Genomic DNA, 22,163 nt, shown 5'->3' on the forward strand with positions numbered 1-22,163 from the left:
GGTCCCAGGTCTCCTGTTTCTTTTCATAGGGAAAGAAATATGTGATTTCACTCCTCTATGCCTCAGTTTTCTTATCTGTAGAATGTGGTTGTAGTGAAGATTAAATGAAATAGTCTCTATAAAATACCTAACACAAAGCCTGGTACATAAAAGGGACTCAATAAACAGCAATTTTCCTTCCCCCAATCCTTACTGCATGGGCACAGTCTCTTACCTAAAATTAAAAAGAAAAAGAGGCCACACGGTACTTCTTAACATACTTTATGTCCTTCCTCTTCACTCTCTCTTACTATGGTTATCTCCAGCTTCCTGTTATCCTCTACATGTGTCTCTCCTCCCCAATCTGGTTCTCCGTGTCCTCATTGCTACAAGAATATGGTTGGACTAAACAATCTCTAAGGGTCTTTCAAGCAGTACCACTATAGCCACGGTATGGATCGGATGCTTCTTGGGCAACCAAATGTTATAACTACTCCCTCATAAACAGATTAGATAATGATATCACATCATACAAGAAATTGTTTTATAAAAATTCTTAAGGGCACTCTGGCTGGTTTGGCTCAATGGTTAGAGTGTTGACGCGCGGACCAATGAGTCACGGGTTCAATTCCTATCAAGGACACATACTTCGGTTGCGGTTCGTCCCCAGCCCTGGTCGGGTCATGCGGGAGGCAACCAGTCGATGTGGCTCTATCACATCAATGTTTCTCTCTCCCTCCCTCCCACTCTATCTGATAATAACTGGAAAAATATCCTTGGGTGAGGAGTAAAAAACAAAAAATGAAACAATAAGTAAAAATTCTTTTTTTTTTTTTAATTCTCACCCGAGTACATTTTTCCATTTTTTGTTCAGGTAGAGTGGGAGGGAGAGAGAGGAACAGAGAGAGAGAGAGAAACATCGATGTGAAAGGAACACATCGAGTGGCTGCCACCCGCACAACCGACCAGGGCCGGGGACAAACTGCAACCGAGGTACGCGCCCTTAGCGGGAACCGGACCCGGGTCTCTCAGGACCGCAGGCCAACGCTCTAACCACTGAGCAAAACCGACCAGGGCTAAATAAAAATTCTTAAGGGCATTTTATTTTGTAACAGATTTTTCTCTGATCAGGGTAAAACATTTGTCATTTCAAATAAAAATTTCTGGAAAGCAAATACTTATTACGAGAATCAATATGAAGCCATGGCCTTTTGATTAAAAACATGAAACTGACATATGGCACTTCTCCATCCCCAGGGAAAAAAACCTTCTAGGTTCTATTTATTTGCTTTTTAAAGTTTTATTGAGTTTCCACTTTTAGTCCTGCAACCTGTCCTAAAGGAAAGGGAAAGGCGCAAGGCTAGCTCTGGTTCTCCCAACATGCAAACAGCGACACTCCATGCCAGTGGTCTGTGTGGCAATGAAAATTCTTTGAGCTTAATTTCTTCAGTTAAAGATCTGCCACGGGAGATGAAACAACCAGTAGCAGGTTTTCCCTTAAAAGAAAATTGCAATTTGTTCTCAACAGTATATTTTCTTGAAGACAAAGAATGAGAAGGAAGAGGAGGGAGGAAGGGGGAAGGAAAGGAGGGAAACAAAGGAGGAGAAGATGAAGGAGAATTTATATAGGAAAAGTTATTTTCTAGGATATATCATCCTCAAATGAGAGCCAGAATTCATTATATGAATATCTGCTGTTACAAAGAGTTTATTTAAAATCATCTTAGCCCTGGTCGGTTTGGCTCAGCTGTTGCCCATGGACCAATGAGCTGTGGGTGGCATTCCGGTCAATGGCACGTACCTCAGTTGCGGTTCATCCCCAGCCTTGGTCAGAGTAGTGCGGGAGGAAGCTGTTTGATGTGTCTCTTTTCTGTCAATGTTTCTCTCTCTCTCCTTTCTTCCACTCTATCTGAAGATAAATAGAAAAATATCCTCCGGTGAGGATTAAAAAAAAAAATCCTCAACTGAATGAGTTTACCCAATTTTATTTCCACTAACTTAAAGTCCATCAATTCAGCCTGGTGGTCTCAGCATCATATCTACCCGGGCCATTTGGCTTAGTAGCTCCTTTAGCAATGTTCTCTAAAATCAAAGATTGGCTATAGGTTGACTTTTTCAGCTATGTATCCAATTTGAGAAAATAAATACATTTTATTCTGGAAGCTAGCAACTAGCTAATTATTGGATGAATTTTATGATTGAATATAAACTGAGTGTTGAAAGGCAATATGCTGAAAAGCTGTGCATTAGATTTTCTACCACTTCACAGTTTTATGTTATTTTACTTTGCAAACTCTGGTTTACTTAGTCAATAACTTGTAGAGACCATACCCTAAAACTCTGCACATCAAAATAAATGTTTCCAGCCTGGCCTGTATGGCTCAGTGGTTGAACATCGACCCATGTACGGAGAGGTCACTGGTTCGATTCCCGGTTAGGGCACATGCCCAGGTTGCAGGCCCAATCTATCTATCTCTCCCTCTCCCTTCCACTCTCTAAAAATCAATAAAACATTTTTAAAAATGGATATTTCCAGATTGCTCAACAGGTGCACACGGATTAATCATAGTTACAGATTCCTAAACTCTTTAAAAATTTTTATTTAATTTATTGGGTAAACACCCATTAATAAAATTTAAAAGGTTTCAGATTTACGATTCTATAATACATCATTTGTATATTGTATTGTGTGTTTACCATCCAAAGTCAAGTCTCCTTCCCTTACTATTTATCTGTCCTTTACCCTCTTCTACCTCCTGTCTCTGGCAATCACCATACTGTTGTCTTTGTCTATGCATTTATGAGGTTTTTTTTTTTTTTGCTTAATCCCTTCACTTTTTTCTCCTATCCTTTCAACTCCCATCCATCTAACAGCTGTCAGTCTGTTCTCTGTATCTATGAATCTGTTTCCATTTTGTTAGCTTATTTTGTTCCTTAGATTCTACAAGTAAATGAAACCATATGATATATGTCTTTCTCTTACTGGTTTATTTCACTTAGCATATTATTCTCCAGGTCCATCCATGCTGCCACAAAACATTAGATTTTATTATTTTTTTTTACAGCCAGTACTATTCAAGTGTGTAAATGTACCAAAGCTTTTTTATCCACTCATCCATTGATGAGAACTTAGATTGCTTCCAACTCTCGGCTATTGTAAATAAAGCTGAAATGAACATAAGGCTGCATATATTCTTTTGAATTAGTGTTTCAGGTTTCTTCAGATATATACCCAGAAGTGGAACTGCTGGGTCATAAGGCAGTTCCATTTTTTAAGTTTTAAGGATCCTCCATATTGTTTTCCACAGTGGCTACACCAATATGCATTCCCATCAACAGAGTAAAAGGGTTCCCTTATCCCCTCCTCACCATTGGTTGTTTGTTGATTTATTGATGATAGCTATTATTACAGGTGTGAGGTGATAACTCATTGTGGTTTTAATGTACATTTCCCTGGTGATTAGTGACCTTGAGCATCTTTTCATATTTCTATTGGCCGTGTGTCCTCTTTGAAGAAGTATCTATTCAGGTCTTCGCCCATTTTTGAATTGGATTCTTTGTGGTTTTTGTTTGTTTGTTTTGTTTTGGTGTTGAGTTGTATAAGTTTGTTATAAATTTTGGAAATTAATGCCTTATCAGATGTATCCTTAGAAAATATGTTCTCCCATTCAGTGGGTTGACTTTTTATTGTGTTGATGGTTTTCTTTGGTGTGTAAATTTTTCTTAGTTTGATGTAGTCCATTTAGTTTAATTTTTCTTTTATTTCCTATGCTCAAAGAGATATATCAGAAAAAAAATATTTTCACTAAAAATGCCCAAGATTTTACTGCCTATGTTTTCTTCTAGGATTTTTATGGTTTTGAGTTTAACATTAAAACATTTAATCTGTTTTGAGTTTATTTTTGTGTATGGTGTAAGAAAGTGATCTAATTTCATTTTATTGCATGTATCTGTCCAATTTTATCAACATCATTTATTGAATAGACTATCCTTACCCCAGTGTATGTTCTTGCCTCCTTTGTAAAATATTCATTAACCATAAAGATGTGGATTTGCTTTTGGGCTCTATATTCTGTTCCACTGATCTATATGTCTGCTTTATGCCAGTAAAATGCTGTTTTTATTATTATGGCCTTGTATTCTAGTTCCATATCACACAGTGTGATTCCTCTCACTTAGTTCTTCTTTATAAAAATTGCTGTGACTATTTGGGGTATCTTGTGATTTCCACATACATGTTTAAATTATTTGTTCTAGTTCTGTGAAATATGCCATTGGTATCTTGATAGGAATTACATTGAATCTATAGATTTCTTTGAGTAGTATGAACATTTTAATGATGTTAATTTTTGCTATCCATGAACACAGTATATGCTTCCACTTATTTTTATCTTCTTCAATTTCTTTCTTTAACATCTTCTAATTTCCTGAGTACTGTACAAGTCTTTTACTTCCTTGGTTAAATTTATTACTACGTATTTTGTATCCAAATATAAATTAGTTGCTTTCTTATAGTTCATTATTGGTGTATGAAAATGCAACCCATTTCTGGATATTTATTTTGTATCCTGCTACTTTACTGAATTAATTTACCAGTTCTAATAGTATTTTGGTGGGATATTTAGAGTTCTCTATATTCAAATAATGTCATCTGAAAATAATGACAGTCTAATTCTTCTTTTCCATTTTGGATGCCTTTTATTTCTTCTTCTTCTCTGCTTGCTATGGCTCCAACTTCCAGTACTATGCTGAATAAGAGTAGTGAAAGTGGACATCCTTGTTTTGTTCCTAATCTTAATAGAAATGCTTGTTGTTTTTGCCCATTGAGTATGATGCTGGCTGTGGGTTTGTAATATATGGCACATATTATGTTGAAATATATTTCCTCTATTCCCTCTTTGCTGAGAGATTTTATATTAAATGGGTGCTAGATTTTGTAAAATGCTTTCTCTGTCGCTATTGATATGACCATGTGATTTTTATCCTTCATTTTGTTTGGTGGTATATCACATTTTTAAATTTGTGGGTATTATACCAACCATTCATCCCCAAAATAAATCCCAACTGTTCGTGATATATGATCATTTTAATGTATTGCTAGATCTGGCTTGCTAATATTTTACTGAGGATTTTAGCACCTATGTTCGTCAGGGATATTGGCCTATAATTTCCTCTTTTTTTGTAGTGTCTTTATCTAGTTTTGGAATTAGGATAATGCTGGCCTTTTAAAATTAGCTGGGGAGCCCTGGCTGGTTTTGCTTAGTGGTCAGAGCATCAGCCCACGGACTGGAGAGTCCTGGGTTTGGTTCCTGCTAAGGGCACATACTTCAGTTGCAGTTTGTCCCCAGCCCTGGTTGGGGTCGTGTGGTGGCAACCACTTAATGTGTCCCTTTCACATTGAAATTTCTCTCTCTCTCCTCTTCCCTCTCTCCCTCCCACTCTATCTGAAGATAAATGCAAAAAATGTCCTGAGATGAGGATAAAAATAAATAAAATAAAATTAGCTGGGGCGTCTTTTCTCCTCTTGAATTTTTTGGAATAGTTTAAGAAAGGTAGGTGTTAGTTCTTCTTTGAAAGTTATAAAAAATTCACCTGTGACTCCATCTAGTCTAGTATTTTTCTTCCTGGGAGGTTGTTTTTTTTTTTTTAATTACTTTTTTAATCTTCATCTGAGGATATTTTTCCATTTATCTTCAGATAGAATGGGAGGGAGAAAGAGAGACAGAGAGAGACTGAGAAACATTGATGTGAGAAAGACACATCAATTGGTTCCTCCCACATGACCCCGAATAGAGCTAGAGACTGAACTGCAACTGAGGTAAATGCCCTTGATTGGAATCAAACCCATGACTTTGATTCACAGGTTAACACTCTAACCACTGAGCGAGACTGGCCAGGACTGCTGGGAGGTTTTTGATTACTGCTTAAATTTCGTCAGTTGTAACCTGTCTACTCAGATTTTGATTCTTCCTGATTCAGTTTTGGAAGACCATATATTGGTAGGAATTCATCCATTTCATCCAGATTGTCCAATTTATTTGCATATAGTTGTTTGTGATATTTTCTTATAATCCTTTGCATTTTTGTGGAGTCAGTTCTTCTCTTTCATTCTGATTTTATTTATTTGGGTCTGCTCCTTTTCTTGATGAGTCTGGTTAAAGGTTTGCCAAAGTTGTATATCTTTTCAAGGAACCAAGTCTTGGTTTCATTAATCTCTTGTATTTTTTTAGACTATTTCTCTTATTTCTGTTCTGATCTTTATCATTTCCTTTCTTCTATTCACTTCGGGTTTTGTTTATTGTTCTTTTTGTAGTTTTTCAAAGTGTAAAGTTAGATTATTCATTTGATATTTTTCTTGTTTCTTGAGGTAATCCTGTAATGCTATGAATTTCCCTCTTATGACTGCTTTTTCTGTGTTACATAGATTTGGGTTATTGTATTCTCATTTTCGTTTGTCTCAAGGTATTATTGTTTCTCTCTTGATCTCATTGTTAAACCATTCATTGTTTAGTAAAATGTTATTTGGCATTCATGTCTTTATAGGTGTTTTTTTTTCTTGTGATTGAGTTCTAGTTTCATAACATTATGGTCAGAGAAGATGTGTGGTATGATTTCAGTCGTCTTAAATTTATGGATACTTGTTTTGCCTTCTAACATGTGGTCTATCCTAGAAAACATTCCATGGACACTTGAAAAAGAATGTGTATTCTGCTGCCTTGGGGTGAAATGCTCTAAAGATATCCATTAAATTCATCTAATCTAGTGTGGCATTTAAGGCTGCTGTTTCCTTACTGATTTTCTGTCTGGAAGATCTGTCCATTGATGTCAAAGGGGTGATAAAATCCCTTACTATGATTGTATTACTACTGAGTTCTCCCTTTATGTCGATCATAGTTCTCTTTACATATTTAAATGTAAATATGTTGGGTGCATAAATGTTACAAAGGTTATATCCTCTTGTTAGATTTCTCCCTTTATCATTAGGTAATGTCTCTCTTTGTCTCTTACTATAGACTTTTTTTTTAAATTTTTTTTAATCCTCACTCGAGGACATTTTTCCATTTTTTGTTCAGATAGAGTGGAAGGGAGAGAAAGGAACAGAAAGGGAGAGACAGAAACATCGACGTGAAAGGGACACATCGAGTGGCTGCCACCCGCACGACCAACCAGGGCCCCCCGGCACGTGCAACCTGCAACCAAGGCACGTGCCCTTAGCGGGAACCAAACCCGGGTCTCTCTGGACCGCAGGCTGACACTCTAACCACTGAGCCAAACCGGCCAGGGCTAGACTTTTTTAATTATATATTTTGTGATACAAGTACTGCTACTCCAGCTTCTTTTTTTTTTTTTTTTTCATTTCCATTCCTATATCTTTAATCTCTTTAGTATCTTTCATTCTGAAGTGGGTCTCTTATAGACAGCATATATATATATATGAGTTTTGTTTTCTTATTCATTCAGCTACCCTGTCTTTTGATTGGAGAGTTAATTTATTTACATTTAAAGTGATTATTGATAAGTATGCATTTATTGCCATTTTATTCTTTATGACTATGTTCTTATTTTGTCTCCTCCTCCTCGTTCTTGACCCATTAACATTTCTAGTAATATTGGTCCAGTGCTAATGAACTCCTTTAGCTTTTTCTTGTCTGGGAAGCTCTTTATGTCAACTTCAATTTTAAATGATAACTGAGTAAATTTATCTTGGTTGTACGTCTTTGCTTTTCAACACTTTGAAAATCTCATGCCCTTCTGGTTTGAAATGAGAAATCAGCTGACAGTCTTATGGGAGCTCCCTTGTAGGTAACTGTCTTTCTCTTACTACTTTTAAGATTCTCTCTCTGCCTTTAACTTTTGCCATTTTAATCATGTTGTATCTTGGTGTGGGCTTCCTTGAGTTCATCTTCTTTGGGATTCCCTGAGCTTCCTGAACATGTGAGCCTTTTTCATTCACCAGGTTAAGAAAGTTTTCAGTCATTATTTCTTCTAATAGTATCTTGATCCCTTGTCCTCACTCTTCTCCTTCTGGTACCCCTATGATGCAGATGTTGTTATGGTTTCATATTGTTCCAAAGGTCCCTTAACTTATCCTCAATTTTTTTTTATTGTATTTTTCTTTTTGCTGTGCTGATTGGGTGTTTTCTGCTATCTTGTCTTCCAAATCACTGATTTGATTCTCTGCTTCATCCAATCTCCTCTTTATTCCTTGTAGTGTATTCTTCATTTCATGTATTGTATTAATTTCTGATTAGTTCTTTATTATGTTCTCTATGTCCTTTTTTTATATTTGCTATCTCTTTGTTGAAATCGTCACTAAATTCCTTGAGCATCCTGACAACTATTTATTTAAACTCCATATCTGGTAAATTGCTTGCCTCCAGTTCATTTAAATCTTTTTCTGGAGATTTCTCTTGTTTTTTTTTCATTTGGGGCATGTTTCTTTGTCTTTCCATTTTGGCTGTCTCTTTGTGTTTGTTTCTATGTATTAAGTAGATCTGTTATGACTTCCAATCTTGGTAGGGTGGCCTTATATAGTAGGTGTTCTTTGGGACCCAGTGGTGCTTGAACACCTGAGCTGGGTGCTTCTGGAAAGTGCCTTGTGTGGGTTATGTGGGCCCTCCTTTTGTAATTGAGTTTTAATTTCTATTGATCTGTTCTTGCATCAAGTTGTGCTCAGGATGGTTGATGGTTAGGATCAACCAGTATCACAGTTTATGAGCTAGTGTGCGGGTGCTGACCTCACACAGTGGAATTCGCCTCAGCAGGGTCTGGTGCCTGTCAAGATCTCCCTTTGTAGATGCCACTTGTGAAGCTAATTGGATCCTGCTCTGATGTTTCCTGATGCTGGCCACTGTGTGTATTGGTTCTGGGCCTCTTGGGTGGGACTCTGGTGTAGGCCAATGTCAGATGCTGCATGTGACTGGCCCTGCGTAACCTGTTTGGAGCTCAAATAGATCCACAGTCTGTGGCTACTTCTGCTGGGAAGGACCAAGCTGAGCACCAAAGCCAGCAGGCCAGCACCCTGACATCCATCTCCACCTGATTCCACTTGTTGGCTTCCTGTTAGGCTCAGTGACCCTAACCTCTGGCAGTATTTGGTACTCAGGTTGCATGAAAAGTTCTTAGAAAGTTACTACATAGCGGCGAGTTGTGTTCACCAGATTGATACAGATGCAAATTCTGGGCCAGTGCTGGTTCTGAGGCCACTCAGCAAATGTCCCAGTTTATATCAAGTTAGTCTGCCACCTGCTGGATGTTCATAGACCTTTGTGGTGGGGCAGGGTCTCAGGGATTCTCAAGGGGAGGCCAGCAGAGTTTATCAGGTCCAAACAGATCAAGATATGGCCTTTTGAAGGGTGGGTTCTGCACTGGTAGGGCACGCAAGAGAAAAATGTCCCCCATCCTAGAGCCACACAACTTAGTCTGTCCCAGATTCTGCTGGGAAGCCAAGTTCAGCAGGATGGGGCTGCCAGGAGTTGGGAGGATGGGGTTAATGGATCTTCTGTGAGAGGGAGGTGCCAGTTAGGCTGGAATAAGGTGGGAAGAATGGCCCCTACCCCAGAGACACATAAATCAGTCTGTCCCAGATTTTTCCCAGACCACAGCAGGGTGGGACCAGCAGGAATAGGGAGGTTGGAGCCATAGGGAGCCCAGATGGTGAGACTAGCAGATTTCCCATGAGGGAAAGGCACCAGTCAGGTTCATGGGAAAGTGGGGGAAATAACCCCCACCTCAAAACCACACCACTCAGTCACTGACACCTCCTGAGTCTGTCCAGACTTCTATACCCCATCCCCAGCAGCTGACTCCTCAATAGGAATGTAAAGTCTGCAGACTGAGATGACAGGGAGTCCAGAGGCTGGGGCTATTATATTCCCCCACGCTGATGTTGTAAGGAGGGGAGTGCTTTACCCAAGAAAAATAGTGTCTGCAGTATGGGAGAGGTACTAAGTACTGGGTTCCTGGCAGCTGTCCTTTCAGCTCTCTCCCCAAAGCAACACAATGCAGTCTCTCTTCACACAACTCTAATCCACTCTGCCCTCCCTTTGCTGGATCCCAGGGTAAGTGGCTGGGAATGAGATTTTACGTGTTGGCCCTTTAAGATGGCACCTGTGTTTATAGCAGACTCATCTCTTCCTGGCAGACGGAATCCCCACTGAATTTCACAGCCAGGTGTTATTCGGTTGCCTCTTCCTGGTTCTGGTGCTCTGAGCTGGGGATCCCAGCATAAGTTTGAGATTCAAGCTCCTCAGGTAGAACCTTTGCAGCTGAGATATCTCTTTGTAATCTGTCCTTAGGAGTGGGGCTAGCCCTTTCCATATCTCCACCCTTCCTACCAGGTGCAATGTGGCTTTTTCTGTAAATTCTTGGTTATAAGACTTCTCTTCAGCTAGTCTTTAGTTGGTTATTCAGATTGATTGTTCTAAATTTTAGTTGTAATTCCTGTTTGATCCTGATAGGAGGTGAGTGTAACTTCCTTGGCCTCTATCTTGGATCCACGGTCTTTTTAAAAAAATTACTCCTCATAAAACTGAAGTAGAAAAATTATTGATGATGTTAAGGTTTCTTAATTAGTTCTACATTTGCTAATAGTAGTCTAAGAGCAACCTTAAAATTTTATAGAAAGTGATTTATTTAGAAACAGGACCAATTCTCTCCCCCCCCCCCCAAACCTCTGTTGTTGTTGTTTGTTTTCCTGAAAAAATAATTCAGGCCCGACTAGTCTTACAAGCTCCTCTTTCCAAACCTTTCATATATGCAGGTAGCTGGTCTAGTGTGGGAGGACTGATTTCTACAAGCCACCATGTGTTGAAGCCAGCTACAATGAGAAGGCAGTATGCCTGAATCCTTTCTTCCAGGATTTACATAAGGATCTGGCTGGTATGGTACTGCCCAGGACAGAGCTCTAGGCCATAGGATGAGTTCTGGAAGTGAGTAATAAAGACCCTCTTCCCTCCGTTATTCCTCAGTCTCCACCTAAGTTGCAAGGATTCTATGGTTCCTTCCCACCAGTCATCTATTTCCCACAACCCTACCCTTGCCTCCTCAGTGGTTGGAAGAGCCTTCATTCAGGTAGAAGTCTTCTAGGGAACTTTCCCTGATCTCCCCAGGCTAGGTTGGATACCCCCTTAATTAGCATCCTTAAATTGTCTGTGTATAGCTCTAACTCTGTTTCTATATCCCTCACTAGAACATGAACTCTTTTGAGGGCAGATGTTTGCTTTTTTCCATCTTTCTATTCATATCACCTGATCTAGTTCAGAATATAGCTAAAGTACTAAATAAATACTCACTGAATATATGGATGAAATGGCAACATATTTAATATTGGCTATTGTCACTGTCAGGCAATAATTTGCTACTGCAGAGAAACCTTATTATATAAACTCAGTTCTCTGAAATTAACCAGGTAACAAAAGAAACTTCAAACACATTGTCAGACATTTAAGATATAATATTAAAATGTTCTTTATGACCCATATTTTTAAGCATTAGTTTAATTAACACTGACATTTTGAAAGTCTAGAAGTAATCAGGATCATTAATGTCAGCCTTCCAACAATATGAAGAAAGTTTCTGTAATACAGCACAAACTGCTTTCACAAGATTGTCTGGAAATAAATAGCTCAATGTGAAATTTATGACTTGCTTTATAGATTAATCAATGGTACAATGGTGTTCTAACAATGTTAAAAGGGTTCTCTGATTTCCATTATAAAGAAAATTTCAATCAAGCAGCCTAGCAGTCTAACAGCATAGGTCATTCTATAATCTAATTCTAATAATGACTATAGCATGCATGAAAACAAGAGAATAAAAAAGGCTGAGAGAGCAAACCTAGAAAAAATTATTCATTAAAGAGAAACAACAATAATGATTTGCATCTTGCATTTTCAATGACCTTTGTAGTGCTCCTCTACAAATAAAACAGAATCTTTCCTCATGGTCTAACAGATACCTTTTGTTCCTGCCCATCCATTTTGTGTAAATTATATATGCTGGCCTTTAATTGGCTAAAACTTTAATCTTCTATTAATTTAATCTTCTATTTATTTCTTTTCTTTACATAAAAAAGCTCATGATAGAGTATGCATTGAAATCCATACTAATGATGTACCTATTGTGATGTACCTAAAATTTTGAGCAACAATATCTTATTGAATTGCTTTGACTTGTGCAAGAGTCCAAGCAGGGATAAACAAGACTGATGGTTTCTATTTACTATTTCTAGAGAAAGCCTTATTTTAGATATTCTCTGTCTCAATTGAATATTCATATTTAATTCCTTCTGCATAAAGAATTCCTGATAACTTGTAAAACACAGATCCAAAATTATCTTCGAAAGAAATTTAATCTTCTATTTATTTCTCTTCTTTACATAAAAAAGCTCATGATAAAGTATGCATTGAAATTCATACTAATGATGTACCTATTGTGATTTCTAAGAATCCTACAATCAAAAAGCAAAGAAAATCAAAGAGCATCTTAGATGTTAGTTTGAATATTTTAGGTAGAAGATAGACTAGACTAGACTAGACTAGATCTTTAATGATCACTTCAAATGTAGCATTAAAGATAGACTCTAAATGTAAAGTGAAAAAATCATTTAAAAAAACACTTTATGGCACCTACAAGGCAAAGGTAAGAAGGAGAGACCAAAAAGAGTGAGAACATTTTCCAGTATCAGAGATGGGAAGGTTTTGATGACAGAAACAAAGCACCTAATCCAAGATGTTTTTTAAGAACAGACCATCGCTCTGGCTGGTGTGGCTCAGTTGGTTGGAGCATCATCTCCTAGGGTGGCAGTTTTGATTCTCAGTCAGGGCACATACTCAGGTTGCAAGTTCAATCCTCCTGCAAGACGCAACTGATCAATGTTTCTCTCTCACATTGATCTTTCTCTCTCAAATCAATAAAAAAAAAGAAAGAAAAGAACAGCGATCAAGAGAAACTTGTGATTTGGGAGGTACTTCCTGTGGCACTCCTATCAGAACAGAACCCCAGCTTACAAAAATGTCATGAGGCCAATCCTAAGAACAAGTTTCAGATTCTTACAGTCTGCTTTTATGGACATGTGTACATGTGCTAAGCTGGGCTACTTGTCTAGACTTCTACATTTAAGTGTTTCACTTTCTTCTATAAGTTGATTTCTCATTTGGCCAATTAACCAAAGCAAATATCTTAAATTATTTATGGATTTTCCCTTTGGTCCCATAACTTATACCTACTACTAAAATACCACTTAGTATTTATTTTTCCTTTATTTTTTAGAAAATGTTTTTATTGATTTTTTGAGAGTGAGAGAGAGGAAGGGAAAGAGAGAGGGAAACATCAATGTGAGAGAGAAACACTGATCAGCTACCCCCTCTGCATGCCCCCTACTGGGGATCGAGCCCACAACCCAAACATGTGTCCTGATTGGGAAATGAACTGTGACCTCCCAGTCCATGGGATAATGCTCAATCCACTGAGCCACACCAGCCAGGCTATTCTTCCTTTCTTTGCAACAGGCAGTCATATCTCACTTGCTTACTTTGCTATGTTTCTAACCCTCACTTTTCTGCCTTGCTGGTTTGCCTTCCACAGTCTACCAACTATATCTTTCCATTCAGGCTTGAAAAGATAAAACAAGAAAATGTCTTCCCTGTCTCTGTCAAGCCTTTCTAGCTTCTGGGTTAACTGACTTGTTTCCTTTTTTATGTAGTAGCTTCTTTCATTCTGCTGAATAAAGCTCCCCAAATAAACATCTTCATTGTTGCATCTTGAAAATTGTGCATTGCCTTGAAAGTTGCATTCAATTCATGTTTCTTATTTTCTCTTTTGCTGTCACTTTGAAATCTAAGTCCAGCGACCAGGACAATTTGGCTGGGTAGGTGTGGGTTGAATATCTGGCTAATACTCTAAGCAGAGAAATGTAGGTATTAAGAAATGGGAGTGATGAAAGGGAAGGAAAACATGCAGGTAATTTATATCCAGGCAAGCCTGATGGCCTGTAGAATAAGGCCACAAATTTCAGGGACCCAGATAAGGATGTAGAAAACATAAGCCTGGGAACCTGGTCTCAGAATCTGGGCAAGAATAAAACAGCATCTGAGTAAAGAGTCTAAAGAGTAGACTCACAAAATTATCTAAAAAGGAAACTGAACCCTAAACTTCCTATTATCAAAAACAGAAGGAATCAAGCGGAAACCAGGGTTGAAGGAATGGATGAGAGAGGCCTAGATTAGTTTATCTGGATTGTCCTCAAACTTTAAGCAAAGAGGCTGGGCATGGAATTGAATGACTAAGAAAATTTAAGACATGGATGGAAGAGCAAATGATATCTCTTCCTCAAAATGCAAAGTTAAAGTAAGAAGAAGCAATTTTCAAGTGATGAGAAACCTTTAATCCTTATGATAAGCCCAATGAGACAAAATGATAGAGATCAAGGCAGATGTACAGATGGCTACACTCATCTCACCACCTCCTAATCTCTAGTCAAAAAATGAAAACAAATAACACTGTTCAGGAGAGAGATTTCGGAGGGCCTTGATCACCACAAGGCATCTGAATTTGCTCATATTCATTAGCCCATTCCTTGCACAGATTTCCCCTTGCTTGTGCTTCTGGCTCAGTCTTTTGGAGGTGATCCACCACAGTGTCTTATTATCAAGACAAGAGTTCACATCACAAATCTTAAAGAACTTTTTAATTTCTACTCTGAATCTCCACAGACACACACAAAAAAAGCTGTTATCATTAACAGAAATATTTACTCATTCTCCAAACTAGTTTTGGATTGCTCAAAAATGTGTTCTGGATGGGAAGTTATGTGTCAGAGAGACCACACACTGTGTTCTTCGTTATGTCTTTTGCTTGTGGACACTTCCCAGTAGAAGGGCAGTTTGTTATATTGGTAGAAAGTGCCCTTAGAGGGGAGAAATTATTGTTGTCACTTTTGCAAGGAAATGCAGACACACTGATAAAGCAGTGCCCCATTCATTCCTTCCCAGAGGGGAGATCGGAACAGCATTGTTCAATTTATATCATGTGGCCATTTTGCATATAAAATGTGACTAGTCCAAGCTGAGATGAAAAACAAATGTAAAATATCTGATTAACAATTTTAAAAATGTTGATTACATGCCAAAAATACTAATTTTGAACATGTTGGGCTAAATAAAAATATTAATTTCACCAATTTTTTCTTACTTTTAAAAATGTGGCTATTAGAAAATTTAAAATTACATATATGGCTTGCATTATATTTCTTTTCAGCAGTACTAACCTGGATATCACACTAAGATATGACGTGGCCAAAAGAAAGTACACGCTTCATTGAATTATAGAGAGAATGGAAAATTACAATTCCACGAAGACTAAGCACAAAAGAAGTGGATATCTACAGAAGTAGATGGCTGCAAAAAAAAAATACTCAGAATTATTTGGCAGAACTGAGAGTAGGAAAGAAATACCACAAATCCTTTTCTATCATAATAGATCATTTCAAATTCTAGGAAAACAAATAAATAGTTATTTGGCCACCAGAGTGGACAGGACATTTGAGAAAGTCAAAGTAGTAGTATATCTATATCTCATTGGAATTGAGTTAGTATAAATCTGAAGTACATTCTGACAAATTAAGCTGTGTGCAATAAGCCTAGAACAGCTACTAAGAAAATAAAAAAATAATTTTAAAAATCTCTAAATGAATTAAAATGTTATGCTAGAAAATATTTACTGAATAGAAAAGAAAGCAGCAAAGGAGAAACAGAGGCACAAAAAGGCAAGAGACATACAGAAAACAGTAAAATGGCACATGTAAATCTTACCATATCAGTAATTATATTAAATATAAATTGATTTGACATTACATTCAAAAGAGAAATTGTCAGATTAGATAAAATATATACAACCATATGCCATCTTTAGAAGACACATTTTAGATTCAAAATAGACTTAAAGAACAGAATGGGAAAAGATATATCATGTGAACAGTAATTATAAGTAACATAAGTGGCTATACTAATCAGAAAAGAAAATATTAGATAAAAAATAATTAGAGATAAACAAGAACATTTTATATTGATTAAAGGAAAAATCCACTAAAAAGATATAACATTTATAAACATATTTATCTAAAAAGAAAGCCCTAAAATACCTGAAACAAAAAATGACAAAACTGGAGAGAAAAATAAACAATTCAGCAACAACTGAGTGCTCTATAATACACTTTCAATAATACATAGAAAACCTAGGCAGATCAAAAGTAAATCAATAGCATTAGAGGCCCACCTCAAAAATAAATAAATAAAAATCTTAAAAAACAATCTAAGTTTATACTTGAAGAAACTAGAAAAAGAACAACAAATAAAGACCAAAGTGAGTAAAATAAATAAAATAATAAATATCAGAGCAGAAATAAACAAAATAGAGTCTGAAAAAATAATGCACAAGATCAATGAAACCAAGATGTGGTTCTTTGAAAAGATAAATAAGATTCAGAAACCTATAACCAGACTCATCAAGAAAAAAAAAAGGTGAGGGGGGGGATCCAAATAAATAAAATCAGAAATAAAAGAGGAGAAATAATAACTGACAAAAAAATACAAAGGATTATAAGAAAATATTACAAACAACTATATGCAAACAAACTGGACAGTCTGGATGAAATGGATGAAGTCCTAGAAACATACAATCTCTCAAAAGTGAATCAGGATGAATCAGAAAATCAGAATAGACAGATTATGACTAATAAAATTGAAATAGTAATAAAAAAAAAAACCTCCCAGCAAACAAAAGTACTGGGTCTGATGGCTTCACAGGTGATTTTTTTTCAAACTTTCAAAGAAGAACTAACACCTATCCTTCAAACTATTCCAAAAAATTTGAGAGATAGGAAGACTCCCAAGCTCATTTTAGGAGGCCACCATTATCCTAATTCCAAAGCCAGAGAAAGACACTACAAAGAAAAAATACATAAGCCGATATCCCTAATGAATATAGATGCTGAAATGCTCAGCAAAATATTATCAAATCAGATCCAGCAATACATTAAAAGATCATACACCATGACCAAGTGAAATTTATTCCTGGGACGCAAGGTTGGTACAATATCCATAAATCAATTAACATGATACATCACATAAACACAATAAAGGATAAAAATCACAACAAGATCATAGCAATAGATATAGAAAAAGTTTTTGACAAAATCCAGCACCCATTTATGATAAAACTCTCAGCAAAGTGGGAATAGAGAGAATATATCTCAACATAATAAAGGCCATATATGACAAACCCACAGCTAATATACTCAATGTGGAAATACTAAAAGCATTTTCCTAATGAGTGGGAACAAGACAGGGATGTCCACTTTCACCACTTTTATTCAACATAGTAATGAAAGTCCTAGCCACATCTTCCAAACAAGAACAAAAAATAAAATGCATCTAAATTGGAAAGGAAGAAATAAAGTAACATTATTTGCAGAGAACATGATACTTATATAGAGAACCTGAAAGATTCTGCCAAAAACCTACTAGGACTGATCAATAAATTCAGCAGAGTACCAGGACACAAAAGAAATGTTCAGAAATAGATTGCATTTTTATATACAGTTCTCCCTCACCACTTCTCGCTTCAACTTTCGTGGCTTCACTCTATTGCAGTTTTTTCAATATAAATAAATATAAATCTTACTTCGCGGAAATTCATTTATCATGGTAGAGTCTGAAACTAATTAATTGTGATAAATGAGGGCCGACTGTACCAGTAATAAACTATCAGAAAGAAAAACTATGAAAACAATCCCATTTATATTTGCATCAAAAATAAATAAAATAAAATAACTAGGAATAAATTTAACCAAGGAGGTAAAGGACTTGCACTCAGAAAATGAGAAGACACTGATGAAAAAATTGAAGAAGATATAAATAAATGGAAGTATATGCCATGCTCATAAATAAAAAAAAAATTAACATTGTTAAAAAGTCCAGCCCAGCCGGTGTGGCTTAGTGATTGAGCATGGACCCATATATCCAGAGGTTGCCAATTTGATTCCAGGTCAGGGCACATGCCCAGGTTGTGGGCCAAACCCCAGTCAAGGGCATGCAGGAGGCAGTCAATCAATGTTCTCTGTCATCGGTATTTCTGTCTCTCTCTCCCTCTCCCTTCCTCGCTAAAAATCAATAAAGAAAAAAAAAAATTTAAAGTCTATACTACCCAAAGCAAACTAAATCCAACAAAATGTCTATCAAAATATCAATGAAATATTTTACAGAACTGAAACAAATAATCAAAAAATTTATATGGAACCACAAAAGACTCTGAATAGCCACAGCAATCTTTAGAAAGAAGAACAAAATTAGAGGAATCATGCTACCTGATTCCAAAAAAATACTACAAGACCAAAACAATGAAAACAGCATGGTACCAGCATAAAAACAGACATATAGATCAATGGAACAGAATAAAGAGCTCAGAAATAAACCCACACTTATATGGGCAATTAATGTTTGACAAAGCAGGCACGAACACACAATGGAATAAGACAATCTATTCAATAAATAGTGCTGGGAAAATAAGACAGATATATGGAAAAAATGAAACTACAAAGCAAACAAAGTCCAACTGAATTAAAGACTTAATGTTAGACTCAAAACCATAAAAGTCGTAGAAGAACACATAGGCAGTAAAATGTTGGACACTTCTCAAAGCAATATTTTTCCTGATATATCTCCTAGGGTAAGGGAAGCAAAAGAAAAAATAAACAAATGGGACTATATGAAACTAAAAAGATTTTGCACAGCAAAGAAACCATCAACAAAATGAAAAGACAACCCATTGAATGGGAGAACATATTTGCCAAGGATACTTTTCATAATGGGTTAATATCCAAAATTATAAAGACCTCACTCATACAACTCAACATTAAAAAAAGAATTCAATTTAAAAATGGGCAAAGAAGCAAAATAGACACTTCCAAAGAGGACACACAGATGGCCAATAGATATATGAAAGGATACTCAATGTCACTAATCATCATAGAAATGCAAATTAAACCCTCAGTAAGATATCACATCACACAAGTCAGAATGGCAATCATCAATAAATCAACAAATAACAAGTGTCGGCGAGGATGTGGAGAAAACGTAATGTTGGTTGGAATGCATTCCGGTATACCCACTGTGGAAAACAGGGTCTAAAAAACATTAAAAATAAAACTGCCTCATGACCCAGAAATTCCAATTTTGGTATATATCCAAACAAACCCAAAACACTAATTCAAAAGATTATGCTCAGCCCTGGCTGGTGTGGCTCGGTAGTTGGAGCATCGGCCCCTGTACCAAAGGGACAGAGGTTCAATTTCCAGCCTGGTCAGGGTATGTGCAGGTGGTAACAAGTCAATCTCTCTCTCTCTTTCTCTCTCTCAAATGCACATGAAACATTCTCCAGGACAGATCATAGCCTCAGTAAGTGAATAAGGATGGTAATAATACCAAGTATGTTTTCCAACCACTATGAAATGAAAGAAGAAACCAGTAACAGAAAGAAATTCAGGAAATCAACATATATGTGGGAAATAAATCACACGACCTAAGCAACCATATCTATGGAAATCAAACAATACACTGGTAAGTATGTTGTCTCTAAGACCTTGTATAAAAGAATCAAATATGAAATCACAAAGAACAGAATCAAATACTTTGATATTAATAAAATGAAAACATATTATACCAACACAAATGGGATGCAGCTAAAGCAGTACATAGAGGCAAATTCACTACTTGAAATAATACTTGTAAAAAAACATTTTGAAAAAAAAAAGAAGGCTTTCAAATCAGTCACTTAAACTGGCATCTTATAATGCTGGAAATAAAGAGCACATTAAAGCTAAAGCTAGAATAAGTACTAAAAATAGTAAATTAGAGCACAGACTAATAAAATCAAGAATGGAAAAACAATAGAGAAAATCTACAAAATTAAAAGTTGGTTCTGTGAAAAGATCAAAAAGATTATAAAACTTTAGTTAGACTAATCAAAAGAAAACGAAGGAAGACTCAAATGAACATAATCAGAAATGGAAGAAGGGATATTACTATTGGCCTTACATAAATAAAAAAGGTATTAAGGAAATAAAAAAAAATTGTATGCAAGCAATTTATATATCATGGATAAAATGGACACATTCTTAAAATTACAAAACTACAAAAAATAACTCAAGAAGAAATAGAAAATTTGAATAAATTTATAAAAAATAAAGATACTGAGTTAGCAATTTAAATCCTCTCACAAAGAAAAGCCCAGGAACAGATAGCCTTACTGGCAAATACCACCAAATATTTAAAGGAGAATGAATTCCAATCCTTTTTAAAAATCTTCCAAAAAACAAAACAAAACAAACAAAACAGGAAGAAACACATCTCAACTCATTCTATGAGGCTGGTATTACCATGATACCTAAAAAAAAAAAAAAAATCTACTGACCAATACCTTTATGAAGATATATTTTAAAAATCCTCAAAAAAAAAAAAAAATTACCAGCAAACTGAATCTAGGAACACATAAAAAGGTCATACACCATAATCAAGTGAGATTTATCCCCACATGCAAGGGTAACATCTGGTAGTCAATACTATTATTATTACGATCATTATTTACTAGAATGAAGGACCCATTACACATTACATGTTGAAGAGAAATTTGATAAAATCCAACATGATCTTATAATAAAAACAATCAACATTCTAGGAATATAAGTGAACTTCTCAACCTAATAAAGGGGATTTATGAAAAACCCACAGCTAACATTATACTTAATGGGGAAAGACTAAAGACTTTTCCTCTAAGATTAGGAAAAAGATAAAGATATTAATTCTTGTCATTCATTTCTCTTCAACATTGGACTACAGATCCAACACATATATTTATGGTCAATCAACTTTTGACAAAGGTGTCAAGATCAATTAATAGAGAAAGAATGGTATTTTCAACAAATGAGCTGGGACAACTGAATATCCACATTCAAAAGAATGAAGTTATACTCTAGTTTCCAACAAATATAGAAAATTAACTTAAATCTATCATAGGCCTACACACAAGAGCTAAATATATAACATTCTATAAATAAAACATAGGTATAAATCTTCATAACTTAGATTTAGGCAATTATTTCTCAAATATGACACACACAGAAAAATAGATAAATTAAACTTTAAAAAATTTATATTTTATTTATTTATTAAATTTTTAGGCTTTTTGAAAGGTTTTTTAATTAATTAATTTAATTATGTTACAGATGGATCTCCATTTTCACCCATAGATTCCCACGCCCTCCCAGCCCTGCACCCAGCTTTGTTGTACATGCCCATTGTTCATGCATACATGCATATAAATTCTGTGGTTTATCTCTCCCCTACAACTCCCTCCGCAGGGGACTGTCAGTCTGTACCTACTTTCACGTCTCTGGGACTACCCATTTCCTCAGAATATTACGTTCATTATATTCCACAAATAAGTGAGATCATATGAAACTAATCTTGCGCTGTTTGGCTTGTTTCATTTAGGATGATACTTTCCAGGTCCCTCCATGTAGTCTCAAAGGATAAGAGATCTTTCTTTCTTACAGCTGCGTAGTACTCCATTGTGTATACATACCACTGCTTTTTTATCCATTCATCTACTGATGGACACACGGGCTGTTTCCAGATCTTAGCTATTGTAAATAGTGCTGCTACAAACATGGGGGTACATATATTCTTCCTGATTGGTGTTTCAGGCTTCTTAGGGTATATTCCTAGAAGTGGAATCACTGGGTCAAATGGAAGTTAAGTTTTTAATTTATGGAGGTAACACCATATTGTTTTCCATAGTGGTTGCACCAGTCTGCATTCCCACCAGCAGTGGACTAGAGTCCCCTTTTCTCCACACCCTCGCCAACACTTGTTTGATGATTTGTTGATGGCGGCCATTCTGACAGGTGTTAGGTGATACCTCAGTGTTGTTTTAATATGCATCTCTCTGATGATTAGTAATGATGAGCATTTCTTCATATGTCTCTTAGATATTTGAATGTCCTGTTTGGAGAGTTGTCTATTTAGTTCCTCTGTTCATTTTTTAATTGGATTCTTTGTCTTCCTTTGGTGGAGTTGTATGAGCACTCTATATGTATTGGAAATTAACCCCTTATCTGATGTATCAAT

At 36.1% G+C, this 22,163-nt stretch overlaps 1 protein-coding gene across 1 annotated transcript in view; it reads right to left on the reverse strand.

Annotated features, from left to right (window-relative positions):
- Positions 1–22,163, reverse strand: part of GPC3 (glypican 3) — an 827,003-nt gene that overhangs the window by 321,397 nt on the left and 483,443 nt on the right. The window lies entirely within an intron of this gene.

This window comes from Molossus molossus, unplaced genomic scaffold (assembly GCF_014108415.1).
Source record: "Molossus molossus isolate mMolMol1 unplaced genomic scaffold, mMolMol1.p scaffold_m16_p_2, whole genome shotgun sequence".
NCBI classification, from domain to species: Eukaryota; Metazoa; Chordata; class Mammalia; order Chiroptera; family Molossidae; genus Molossus; species Molossus molossus.